Genomic DNA, 14605 nt, shown 5'->3' on the forward strand with positions numbered 1-14605 from the left:
ACGCTAGAGAAGAGTGGACAGTGAATACTAAGAAACTCATGGTTGGATGGTGACTTAGCGAGACCGCACTAAACATTATATTGTTTTGGATAACAGAGAGCTATGTTACTACCAAATAAATATATAAAACTCTCTGAAGATCTGGTCTTGTACAGCTGAAATCAGAGAATTCCTTTATAGCAGTTGATGCAGCAGTCTTTGGTTGTAAAAACATAAATTTAATCACAAGCAGAAGGCCAAAGATATTTAAGAAGTCAGAGTATTTTGGGTTTAGTATTAATACACTGGCATTAATAACATTTCTTGACAGAGTCACTCCACACATCAGATTCATGTCAAAAGAGCAGACTTTGAATAGCTGAAGACACTGTTTCTTACTCAGCCTTGTGAAAGCAAAAAGCTGCAGCATGAATTCACCAAAGCAAGTGTGTATCCAGCAAAAGTGGACTAAGCATTGGTCAAGTCCTTCTAGGTTGTCTCAATGACCACTCCACCTCATCAGGGTGGTAACATAAGTCATGAGAGAAACTTTTTGAGCATTCGGTGCATTTTCAGGCATTACCTAGCAGCTAAAACCTGGAGCCCTAACACTGCAGAACCCCTAAGTCCATGCAGCAAGACATGGGAAATCAGCTCCCAAAACACCAATAATCCATGTAGCACATGCTTTGATATGTCTATTACTGCCACAGCACTGTGTGAACTTAAAAGCTAAATTCCATATATGCAAACATAGACTGTAATTGCTTAACACAGTTCCCGTATCTTGTTGTTTTGATGCATGTATCTGCCTGCATGCTCTAATTTAGGATCCAGCGTGTCTTATTTTGCCAGTCAAGCAAAAACATGTGGGTGTGAATGCAGTCTACTGCTTGTCATAAAGTTCTGGTTGACTACTTTTCATTGCTTTGGTTTTAGCATCATTATTTGCAGCTTCTAGTCCAATTAGAATAAAGAAGTAAGTGAAGAATGCCATTCTTATAATTTTGTTGTTTGTTTACAACCTCTGTGCTTTTAAAGGAAATAGACCTACCAGACTTTATAAAGCACACGAACAGGACCTATTTTTATAGCACACGAATCTCAACAGTAATATGACCTTGTGCAACACATTTATTCTGAGCAATGCGAAACATGCAAATCCACATGGCATGTTGAAAACAAAATAGTCACATTTAATTTTAGTATAATCACTGCTATGGAAATGTGAGAAATTTCAAATGAAACAGTATCTACTACTGAAGACTTCAACAAAACCTGTAGACATATTCCAAATAAAGTTCAGTTCCTAGCAGATGGAAAAATTCAGAACAAAAGCCTGAAGGCATTTTTACACAGATTAAATCACTGTTTCCAACTACTGCCACAACTATATCTTAACTGACAAAGTGGTCATCAGAACTCCCTGCAGTAGAATACAAAGGATTTTCATTTTTAGCGTTTAGCTGAATACTATAAACAAATAAACTATCTGATGGACAGAAGAACTACTGAGGCTGGTGATGAGGAGTTACAGAGAGACTCCTCTCTAAAATGCTATCCAGCAATTCCAGTTGCTGCTGGCAATTCACACACACCTGGCCCTCCTATGTTTCCAGTCACTTATTGCTGTTGGCCAGTCCTTTCCCAATGATTAAAGGATGCCATTAATTTTCCTACTTCTTTCTGCACAAGGGGATTTTTTTTTAAACAGCTCTCTGAAAACTGTCTTCAGTAGGGCTTTTATCATCATCAGTTAAGATTAAATAACACACCATTAAATGAAAACTCAACCAAAGAAAAGATGCACGTCAAGGTGACATTTGCAATTTTCACTCCTATCTTTGCTAAAATAACGATTACCTCTCCCTCCAAGATGAGCAAACAGGAGGGGGCTGGGGGGTGGAAATCAATTCAGTGAGACACCGAGATACTTCTCCAAATAGACTATTTTCAACAACTGATTCAATCTCACCTTTAAATAAGGTGTTATCTCTGAAGCAAGTCCAATGGCTTATTCATGTAACCAATAAAGGGACGTGCTTCTATCTCCAAGATTAAGGTAAACTGGAAAGGGCAAGCCCTAAATAGAAGAATTTCCCATGATGGTATTTCATGCCTAATTTTAGACACTGTCAGCTTTTACGTGAGTAAATGCTCATAAAAGGGTACTACTGTTTTCTGCTTTATCGCAGCTAGGAGTGATCCACTTGTATTGGCCACATTATATTACTCGTTGCTCATATATTTTCAAATAAAGACTCTCATACCTCTACAGCCATTAGCACATCTAAGAAGAGGACAAATTAGCATAGTGATTTTGGAGGGAAAAGGATTGGGGACAATGCTTCAGACATACTGTTATGAATGATGAAACTCATCATTCAAGGAGGGACACGCTAAAAATAAATATTTTCAGCCTCTAGGAATGCACCAGCAATGCTGTGTGGCTGACAGGGCACTCCTTCTGCAGGCAACCCTTCGTGCTATTCTAGGACCGTAACGCTGGAGCAGGACAGCAGTCCCAAAATAGTTGTAGCTAACTCCAGCTCGCACTAATGCCCCTATCTGTCACACGGCAGAGGGGTCTCCGTGCCAGAAAGAAATCACTTTCAATTCAGATGCTGGAACCTGAGGCATAAATTTGTAGCCCCTATTCTTTTTACTATGACCCAGGGAGAAAGCAAGACTGTTCACACTATTACTCCTTACTATAAACTATGTGAAGATTAAGCTATATAAGATACATAATCTTGGCCATTCTTCTTTAGTGCATACATATATATTTATACAGTGTTGGGTTTGTTTGTTTGTTTTAAACTTGGCATTTGAAAGCAATTTACACTCCATTTTCACATAAAAAGACCATGGACGTTTACTTCCAAGACAGTAAACTGGAAGAAAACTTACAGAGTAAGTTTTACAAGTAAAAACAGTTAATGACTCTGTGATAGGATTTGTAAATTTACTTAGGAGTTAAGTAGGATAAAAAAGTTCAGCACATTCACTTCTGGGGAGGTCTTTGTCCTCCTAATTACGATTTGCTTCAAATGTGCTGTATTTATGTTAAGTGAATCTTCACTTTGGGAAGAGATGAACAATCAGCCAACACTGGAGAGACAGACCTTAATTCCGAAAGACTCTAAGATTATCCACTTCTGCCTCTGCAGTGACAAGAAGCATCCTGTCTACCTCAAGTCACCAGGAGGCAAAAGTAAGTATTTTAGCTTTTGAAAAGCTAAAAGGGTTTGAAAGAGAGAGACTGAAGACAAAGTTTTTCTTTCCTTTGTCTATAGATATAATCTAGCCAGACACTGAGACTTACACATAGAATTAAAAATTGTTTTGGCAATGATCCACTATGCACTTATCTTGTGAGTAAATACGGAATCAGTATATCTGGATATTAAAGGAGGTGATATAATCATCACAACAAATAAAGAAATAAAACTAACCTGCCTAAATACTCACATTATGCCACATAATTAAAAATACCTAAAACTACTGAAATTGAATAGAAACTTTCATTTTTACTCAGCAATTTGTGAGCAGTTTCACTTTTTCTCACTTTCAGAAATGTCTTCTCTGTTTATATATGATATATATATAGATATAAAGATATCTATATAGAGATTAAAAGATGTATGTAATTACAACTGTTTTGGGGGAAAAAAGTGCATGCACGCCTGAAATCATCTTACTTTTACAAAACCAAAAGTCCTTCTAAGCAAAAAAACAACCCCAAACTTGTACAGATAATAATCTTATCCAATCAGGTGTAATGCATGTATTTTTAAGCTGTGAACAATATCTGAATGCCTAGAAACCTTTTATAATTTTTTATGACTCACTCATTAAAATCCAAGTATTTAGCTTGACTTTTCAGAAAGAATTATTTCCTGCAGATAATACATGAATTTTATATATAAAAAGAAACTTTGACTTCTGGGACACAAAAATACCCTCTAAGTCACAGTAGGCTAATTATTCTTAGAAAGCCACTAGTGATTCCAAAAATGTCTCTCTCAACCTCTCTGTCAAGATTAGGTACTACATACCAGAGATACCAATTCTTTCCATGTCTTTGTGTGCTTGATCAAAACCAGGTAAGAGTTACACATATCATCAGATTGACATCCATTGTGTGAAATGCCAAAGAATTTTACAAAGAGCAACTAAAAAGGTAGGTCATGCCAGAATACTCCTTATTAAAAATGCACGTTCAATAATTTAAGTTAAATAACACCAAGACAATGCCTTTAAAATTAGTTTTATTCCAATGTCTTCTGTATTAGTTTTACTGAGATAATTCCTTTTCATGTGAAACAAATACAGGATGTAGCAGTCTTGTGAAATTCAGCAATTGTTTTCTGCTTCTAGGTAAGAGCAGCTGCCCTCGCACACGGCTGCTGCGATGCCACTTGGCAGCAGCCACCGCAAAGCTACAGGCAGCGCCAGAGAAGCACAGCTCCCCGTGGAGTCCCCGCAGACACAGGCAGGAGTGAAGCACACAGGGCTGTGTTGAGCAGTCCACCAAAGGGATCGACTACTTCAGTTTTTATTTCCTGGAACTGCGTTTCAAGCATCCAGTTTCACATCAAGTATTTTCTTTATTAAGTGTGAAATGAAGATTTCTCATCACACTTATACCAACATTCGTGTTTTGAGATTTGGGGAGGAATTCATAGTAAATCACTTAGTGCCACTCATATTTTTCCAAGCATCACAAATGCTTCGTGAGAGGCTCATCAGTTTAAAAATCCCCCACAACTTTCTTTGAAAGATGACTGGAAGAGTGAACTTAAGGGAGCAGTCCCTGGAGAAAGTTTTCTTACACAGAGGGAGGCATCAGAGTGTTCAAACCTGTATTTGGATACAGAGATAATAGCACCTGAGGCTGAACAATGCTACACAGCAACACCTCCCGCTGACAAGTCCTAATAATAGCTGCTACTCAGTGCTTCAGAAAGGCAAGTCACAAAGACCCTGCCTTCACACCAGCAAGTCTGAACACTTCAGCATCATCAGGCAGGGAGAAAACCTCTCCTGGAGATGCCAGCACAGAAATCTCATTGATTCAAACAGAATCATGCGCTGCCCTGCACACCATCTCCCCACAGCCCGTTCAAGTCCCTGATCGCCTCTGACCTTACAAAAAACCCTGATACTAGTCTGGGGCTAAAGACTATGTAGCACATCGCAAGCAAAATGCCTTACTTGTTGCAGCAGTGGCACGGACCCAAGTATAAGACCACTAGTGGCCCCATAGACAGCTCTGGCAGCCAGCCAACGGCCACTGTACGAGTAGCTCTTACTGACCACTGGTTCTTGTATTCCTATGTACAGGATGAACCAGAAAGTCAGGAGGAGTCATAGAGAACTGTTACCACTACACAGAAAATCCACAGCATCTGAGGTTTCCTTTCTTCAGAGGGGAATCCTCATCAATCTTCTTTAAGCTTCTTAAATTAGCTTCAAAGCAATTCTGTGTGGGTTGCAAAGCTTAATACAGAACTGGACAGGGGCCAAAGCAACTCAGTAGGATAAAAATTCATGCAGGTAAAACCCAGAAAGAAGAACATCCACTACAGACATTTGCAAAAGCACTATGAAAATAATCAAGAAACCTTTTAGAAGAAATTGTTTCACCACCCACCCACCGGGACAAAAAGCAGCCTCATGCTGACAGAGGCAAAGTGCCAGGAGATGGTCTTTTAGAAGAAATGCCTACTTGCTAAGTCCAGCTGCCTTGCTGCAAATGACTGCAGGGAGGTATCTCACAGGGTGGTGGGAGGAGGGAAAGGAAGGCAAAAGAGAAACACAGCTGAAAGTTCAAAAACAGTGCAGTACCGCCATGGCAGAAATTGCTTTTAAATCATACTTTTCTAGATTAGTTAAAAGGCAGTATTCCCTTTACACAAAACTTTAATGGTAAATGGGATCCAATGATCTCTACTCCACTTTTGCCACCTAGAGACCTCTTGCCTCTTCTCTAAATGTTTATCCTCTGTCTCTTTCAGTGTGATCTCAGAGCTTCCTGGAGCAGAATAATTAGCATCTGCCATGTACACTTATTCCTTTTCTTTCATCAGTTTGCCTTACAGAAAGCTTAGTGTACAGTGTAGAGACAGACAAATATCAGATACCACATTTACCTTTTGAGCTAAATACACATTGTACATGTTAAACAGAAAAAAGTCGCAGGGATGAAGTTACAGTCTCTTTCTTGAACTACCTCTGTGCTTACACATTCAAGAAATATATTACTATAAAGTAGTATAGCATGAGATAAACAAAGGGCTGTCTCATTGGAGTAGCACACTGTTATAAATAAAAACATAAGTAACAGCTGCTGGCTAGTGCAATTTCTTTCATTAAATCAAGCTTTATTTCATTGAGAAAATTGCTCTGACACGAGACAACTCACTGTATTAGTGTGGAGGCATTAGAAAGCAAACAGCACTCATCTTTACCATGCTGGAAATCAGTTCAAATTTTAGTGATAAACACTGTAAAAATAAAAATGTAGAGGCAACTTACTATGAGGTAAGCAAGGGGGAGAACTTACCTTATGCAAACTACTCCACAATAACTATTCTTATTTATGCTTTTACGCTGTGCTAGGTGCACACATCTAGTTCAACATGCTGAGAAACTGTTTGAGTGAATATCTCTAACTGGTTAATTCAGCTTTTCTCTTTCTGACTCCACCTTGCTTAAAACTTGCTTGTTACCTCAACACAGGCCCACTGTTGAGCTTTTACAAGCTTCAAAGAGATGACACAACCCCTGTTGGTTTTTCTCCCTAAAGCTGGGGCACCTACACGGTTTAGGGTACTCAAATTTCACCTGTAAACCTGTATCCAAAATTTCTTGCACAGAACAAATTCAATCTTGATACTGGTGACATCAAGTGCCCAGCTTGTCTCAAAGTCCCAAGAGGACCCACATATTCCACTTTCATTGCCAAGCAGCTTTATTTATGACTTTCAATAGCTGGATAATTTCAGAGCACTCTGCTCTCTCTTCCTTAGAGAAATCCTATCATGTTTATAGATGTTGAGTTAGCTACCCAAAACCAGAGGTGCTATAAATCACTAAACACCTACAAATATTTTCCATGTGGCTAGTACATTATTGAAAAAAAATAGCGGATTCTCTTTATTCCTACTTTTTGGTTTGAAAAGAAACAGAGATCATTTACACCGGACAATGCATATTTCAAAGTCAGTCCCAGATCACTTATCCTGTGAATATTTAGTCTGAAAAACTTACTGAAACAAACAGGTCACTTAAAAGTATTGTGAAGCACTTCCTCAAATTACAGCTACAAATACTTTAATTTCTGAGATTTAAGCTTGAATTTAAAGTTACCCATTTGTGCCCCTACATGATTAAAAAAAAAATAAAATGGCAGCAGAAGAAAAAAAAATTCCCTTGAGGATGGTCAGGGATAAACTAAAGTCCTAGAAAATATTTCGGGTGCAATCTTAGAATAAAATAATTCTAAGGATTAGATTTCACCAGTTGTGTCTTGGTGACCACCTCCCTGCTGTGGAAACAATACTTTGGGCTCATCTATTGTTTTCAGATTTGCAGTACTCATTGTACATAAAGAAAAATCACCCAGCGAGTAGCAAGAAGTAGAAGAGAATTATGAGAGTAAGTTTTTGTGACGCTGTTGTAACAATACTTAGGGGAAAAAAAATAAACCAGAACTAGTATAAAACAATCTGACAAAAAATTTCACTTAGTGCAATTTCCAGACAGACATCATAACCAAGACTTTAAAGGTACTTCATAACAGGAACACCAAGAAATTCGCTGATGCATCCCTATAGTACTGTTGGAACAAGGAGGAGAAAAACGAACAACAAAAGAGGAATGCCTTTGTTTTACAGCCGTAAGACTAAGGACAGCTTGCAGCAATCTTTTCCTTTCTAGGGGAAAATGAAAACAAAGACAGCAAAATTCAACAAACATATCAGAGTCATGAGGAATTAACTACTAATAAATCAACAGATCAAAGGTCTAACAATATCAAAACAACTTCAGTTCAAAAAACACCGGTAAGTAGAAGGAACAAGTCAGGGATGTTCCTATTGGCAAGAGTCCCTGATTTTAGGCATTCAACCATTACTCTTTGAAGCTTTTCTGCATCTTGCCTATTTTCAGCCATTAGCAGTGATAACTGTGCACTATTACTTTCAAAAATAATTGACAAATTGGCTGAAAAGTAAGCAGTTCAGAGAGCTGTCAGGGAGAATTTATGTAGCAATTTTTCCCTGTCCGTGAGAACAGCACACTAAAACTAAGGAAATCATTTATTTCTTTCTATCATTCATCTACGCAGTTGAAAAACTAGTTACTATGAATAATAATGACATTTCTAGGAGGCTTCCCTTGTCCCATAAATTTCCTGGGAGATGTCTCAAGGACAGAGCAGAAATAATTAATCTAAAGAAAGATGATATTCTATCAGTACCTCTGGACAGTGTTGATAAAATCAAATCAACTGCTAAATGAAGATGCAAACTAGATTACCCGTAATAAAATTGTGCACTGATGAATTTGTACTGGATCATAGGCAGACAAAAGCTCACAGAAAAAAACTCCCATAATTAGTGACTGAAATGTTTCTGGATGGAAATAGAACTGCCGCCTCCCTTCATTTTCCTTGGCAAAAAGCATTCTTTCAGAATGCCCCAAGATTTCATAACTTCTAAATTTTTACTACTTCTGATCTTATACTGAGGAACAAGAGAGGAGTCTCCTGAATGATCCCAATGATGTGAGTGTTCCACATACACAAGCTGACAACTGCATCTCTGCACACTTACTGAAGCACTTTGTGTTAGTCTGTCCTATCTCTTCACCAGCGAATGGCAATTTTGGAAAAAACCCGCCCCAAAATGCCAAACCTGTCTAGATAAAAAAACTACTGACTAAGAAGCTTTTTTAGCTCTGTCTTACATGTCATTAGTGCAAATCTTTTCTGTTTGGTATAAACAGAGGCTATGTGTTTGAAAGCATCCAGCAACACCAACAAATTATTAAGAGGTTTGAGTGTGCCACAGAACACTGATAAAAGATAAGCCTTTGAGAAGTTCTCCAAAAACCCCTCACTTCTATTTAGTAAAAATTATTTTCTCAGTACAAACTGAACTGCTCATAACTATTAGACGATCATCTTGGTTAATACGCATAATTTCTAAGGTAATCACATTCACAGTGAAAGCAAGAGTCATAGTTTTAGTTTACAAGATATGCTATCATTTGCTTCCCTTTTTTCCTTAAAATTGCGGAATCTGCTCCAAGCAGTGGCCACACAACCTCATTTACTCTGCAGAGGCTGCTAGGTTATGAACAACTTGGCTACACTAAGCCTGAATCAAGTCTATGTAAGATCTCACCAACATCTGAAATTGCTATTTTCCATTGATATTCACCACTCTCAACTCTATTAATCTGTTTTCCACCAGTGATGAATGTTAATTAACAACAACGATAAAAAAATCCTAATCTACCAAGCAGTTTTGGCCCTGGGTGAAGAGAGCAAGTAGAATTTTATTGGGCTGCTGTGATATATATTAGAAGTTTATCTGCATTTTTCATTAGTTTTAAATATTACCAATTATAATTTTTGTCTCCTGTATGTAGTTAATACATAGTTATCGTTATTAATCTTCCAAATGTATAATTTATTTCTCTGCCCTGCTTTCTAGCTGTGGTTGAAGGACCCGGGGATGGCCTGCATTTGTACACTACCCAGCACACTGGCGAATGGGACTAAGACTCCCAAGCGCTGCGATAACATGAGTGAATAAAGGAGTAACAACCTTCTATTTTCTTCTCTACAGGCTGCTGTACTACCTTAAACATCCTTGCACCAGCTGTACGCCAAGCCTAATAAAAGACTGCATAAACTAGTTACCAACTTGTGTGCTCGGAGGCCTGCAGCTCTGAAACACAAACCTCCCAGCTCTGCCAGAGCCGTTTCTATTCTGAAAACACCTCAGTTCCCTGGTAGCCCACAGGGACACCATTCGGAATGAGAGATGCATCCACTGTAAAGTATTTAAATAGAATAAGGAGCTGCGGCGAAGCTTAATTGCTAACAGGAAACAGTGAGATGCTGCAGAAAAGAGGGGACAAGGGAGTGCTTTTTGGAAGGAGAAACAAACAGAAGGCAAAACTACCTGAAAAAGCAAAATGCAATCCAGTAAGGCCAGAAATGCAACGGACTATACTCCGACAGGCTCAGTCAACTACAGGATAGGGACCAACTGACCAAAAAAAATAATTCAGAAAAGTACCTTGGAGTTAGAGTAGATGCCAAACTGAACTTGAACAAACGCTGAATTGTTAGGGAAAAGGAAAACTCCAGACTGGGACATATAATCCAAAGTATCACCCGCAAGAGCTATGAAGTAATGCTTTCTGCTGTATTCAACACTTGCAAAGCCTCAGCTAGAGTGCTGTGTTCAGTTTAAACCATGGCACATCACATGCTGCCCATCTAAAGAGATTCCAGGGAAAGAAAAATAGAGGGATAGGAGACCCAGAAAATATAATTCACTAGAAAAACTGAACAAGAGTGCAGTGTTTTTTGTTTTTTTATGTCTAAAGATAAACTAGCCTTGGTAGCCACAATGGCCAGCTCTGGGACACAGGTACCTGACCACGCTGCCACCACCTCCAAACACATTCAGTCACTGTAGTTCTTCCCTTTCCCAGTTCTTTGGATATTACAGCAGCTCTGCCACAGGTTTTTCTGTTCTACAACTGCAACATCACCTGCTGGGCAGTAACAGCTGGTTTCTCTCTTCTCACAGAACAAGCCAGTATCCTGCCTCTTGGACTGCAATGGATTAGATGATCTTTTGAGATTGCTTTTGTTTTATACGATTTCAAGAAGAGAGGCTTCAAAAGTAGAAGTGGAGAAGACAAAGGGACTGAAAGAGAACAAGTGCCTCCCTTCTCCCTTTCACAAAACCATAATTGTTTGAGAAGTGCAAAGGCCATCCAGGGAGTTCACATATATAATAAAATTTACACGAACAACTGGTGAGAATAGAGATTCATTCAAAAATCCACCACTTGCATTGAGAATCTGTACTAGTTAAATTTCAGGAAATGGTTTAAGTTTTTAAATATTAAAAAAGCAAATGTCAAAAACAAAAGGAAAATATTTTTAAACTTGTCCATATATGTATTACAGATGTGTAAACACCTATAAACAGAATGTACAATATTTTATTCTCAAGTAGCATGGGTTTCACTAACAAGTAACCAACTATAATTACTATTGTTCTGCAATTTAAAAACCACCCCGTGGCAGACACAGATACATACCTGTGTGTATAACTCTTAGTATATTTAAGTCCCCTTCTTTGGAAACCTAATGACTGTCAACAGACTTCATGACACTGCTAGCACAATACTGAAAAAGACAACCAGAAGATTCTGGTTGTCTTGGTGGCCTGGTAAAGGAATTCAATGTGTTTCCCTGCTAGATTGATGGCTCGAATGATGACCAACAACTGCAATCGTCTTTTGCCAGCTGTGTGAACAAAACCGATGTTCATGGTCCCAGAGTGATCTGTCCTCAATGCAGCATTATCACCAGAATTTAACACCCTCCTGGGTAGGGCCCACAAGGCAAAGTAACGGGTGAGCAGACGGACAGAAAAATTCCCACACTTGTAGAGGACCGCTCTCATTCTGAACAATGCTGGCACACCGAAGCTTGACATTTAGCCTCAACAAAGGCACAGAGAAAAGAAAACTGGTAGCTACCACTTCTTTCTCTCAGCAGAGGGTTATATATGCAGTTCTTAGTGTGTTGAAATTTTCCATTTTTGTTACTGGTTGGTCTGAGCAAGAATTGAACAGCCACAAAGCAGCTTTGGAGCTGTTTTTTGTGGAAGCATCCTGCGTGTCTGATCCTCCACCACTGATGGAATTGGCTGTTCAATCTGACCTACACAAGACATACAAACACCATACTAATCAAAAAATAGGGGTTTGTCAGCATTAATACTATCAAAAATATTGGGAGCTTTTTATCAATGCTTAAGTTTTATGAACTGCTACTCGTGTAAGACTTTAATAACTAGCTTAAGTTGTCATACCACATCTGAAGACTCAACTCAGATTCAGCAAAAAGAAAAGTAGCAAACCACTGCCATTAGAACAGCAAACCATCAAAAGTGCAACACCTCATCAATGTGCAACCATGGACAAATTTCATTCTGAATGTTTCTGCTTCTGTCGAATAAAGCTAATAATACTCACTACTTTTGAGAAATAACACTGATATGCTTATACAAAAAGGAAAAGTTGAAAGAAGATTCCCACTGAGAATCATTAAATAGAATTCTTACTTATCTTGTAAGGGAGTTAATTAAAATACTAATGTGTTCATAGTTAATTACTAGAGGTGAGATCAATCATGGGAGTGAATATGAAAGCTGGAGAAAAAAGAGAAGGCAAAAAGTCTTCAGTGATTTCTTTAGAAAGAAGACAATAAATGAGCATTTTCACTCTGACAATATTCTCATTTTAATCTCTGTATCAGCAAAGAATCTATCTACTGAGATTCCTGAGGGTTTAAAAACACATGTTCATTTAAGGTGTCCAAGCAAATGACATTTTATATCACTTTTTCCTGATGGTAAAATGTATTTAGCCATTTATAGTAAAAAATCAAAACTATTTTTTATTCACAATTAGCAATGCAATCATTTAAGACCTGGGAGGCTGTTAAACAATCCTTTAAGCTCTTGTTTAAAACTCCTGTGTGTAAAAAGGATTTCTCTACACTACGTTCAATGGTTACAGCTCTGTTTTAATCTATGTTTTTCACCTTGTTTTTTAAGAAATTCTGAGAGAGAAATGAAACACAGAATGCGGCTTAGGATAACACCGACTAACATCTCTCTCCCTTAGAAAAGTGGAAAATCACTACAAGCTCAAATAGAAGTTCTACTGGTAAGGCATAAGAATAATATTTCACAATGAATTTTAGTTAAACTATTAAGCAATCACTTCACTTGCACACTTAAAACAAGTGAATGTTTTTATAACGTCTTGAGTATGAAGGTTCTACAGAGTAACATTTTAAGAAACTCTCAATTCCCTACACACTTAGCAGAAAAAGAAACAATCTAATATTAAAAGCTTGGAACTAGTGAATCACAAAGTCTATATGACGATTCAAATGAACACAGGGACTGGTATTTTTATATTATCCCTTCACACTGTGTGGTCTGGTATTGTGCTAATTCTTCATAAGAGCAGTTGTGTACTCCTCCATCCCAAACCACATTTCCATTGTTCTGCATTCTGCTGAACAAAAGCTCCCAACATCCTAAACTCCGCAGCAATCCTCTGTGGTATGCAATAAGGGGATAAAGCAATCCCAGACATTTAGACCTTAAAACAGAATTGGAACTGGATTGGTGAAGAAAGCAATGTAAAATCCTATCGCTTCATCCTCTTACTTGGATATGGGGACCTGGTTCCTACTCCAGACACTCTGGGAATATAATGGTCTGCCAGAATTACTAGTGTGAATTATCTGAAGTGGACTGGATGGGGCTGCGTAAATATAATGGGTGTAGAGCCAACTGCTACTTCTCTGCTCAGGCGTAAGGATTTCAAAGTTCAAGAGCACGTGAGGTCATTATGGGAAATCCTTCACTTCATACTCTTCTAGACAGAAAGTCCTTCTCGCTGACAATTTCCCCCCCTTACAATGGAGTGTACCGTGGCTGCAAACATGTAATATATTTAATATACAACCTCTTGGTTTTCAAGAAATACAGGGCCTTAAAATTAGAGGACTACATTTGCAGTTAAATGTTCCTTCACTGACCTGCAATTAGAAGAGGTAATGGCAGATTAAAGTCATGTTTGTAACAGCCACACACCAAGGGTGTAAGATGCTAAATTCACATCGGCAAACAGCCAGTACCACCACAGTTGTCACTGCGATTTTGCTGATGTCCTCCACAGTGAGACTGTTGTCTTGGTGCCAAAACCACAGCTATTGCCAAAACACTGGCAGAGATCAGAGCTGAAGACTTCAGTCTTCTTCATGGGAGCTCTGACGGAAACAGCTCAAAGCTCACTTCTCCCCTGTAAGATGGCAGGTCTCTGCCACACTGTGGCAAGCACTAAAAATAGGGCATTTCTCCACATTCTGCCCCTCCTGCCAATATTTCTTCTATTTCCTCCTCACTGCAATATGGAATCACAAGGAATTAAAAGGAATGAAATAGAAACAAAAAACAATAAGCAACTTGTTTCCCCCAAGTATTAATTCTACCCTCCCATCCCATGAGATCAAGGTAGGATTCAAATCCCAAATACTGTTAGAAGCAAGAAAGTCGAGCTCCTCAAAAATCAAACCCCTTTGGGCTGTGCTGGATTCTCAGGAGGGGGAAGAAAATAACTTAGTGCCCTGAAGAAAAGCGAAGAATTCTTTGTCTCTGCTCAGAATCAATGTAAAAAGTGCATGCTTCTCTTCTCTGGTATGAGAGTGCTTTTACTCAACAGATAAATTCAGAGCTGCTGAATTTCTCTCCGAACTCCAGTGATCTATTCATATATACTTAGATAA

The 14605-nt window shown here is 38.5% G+C and overlaps 1 protein-coding gene across 1 annotated transcript in view; it reads right to left on the minus strand.

Annotated features, from left to right (window-relative positions):
- The window catches only part of PREP (prolyl endopeptidase), an 89706-nt gene that overhangs the window by 17384 nt on the left and 57717 nt on the right, over nucleotides 1-14605 (minus strand). The window lies entirely within an intron of this gene.

Source organism: Numenius arquata, chromosome 7, assembly GCF_964106895.1.
Source record: "Numenius arquata chromosome 7, bNumArq3.hap1.1, whole genome shotgun sequence".
NCBI classification, from domain to species: domain Eukaryota; kingdom Metazoa; phylum Chordata; class Aves; order Charadriiformes; family Scolopacidae; genus Numenius; species Numenius arquata.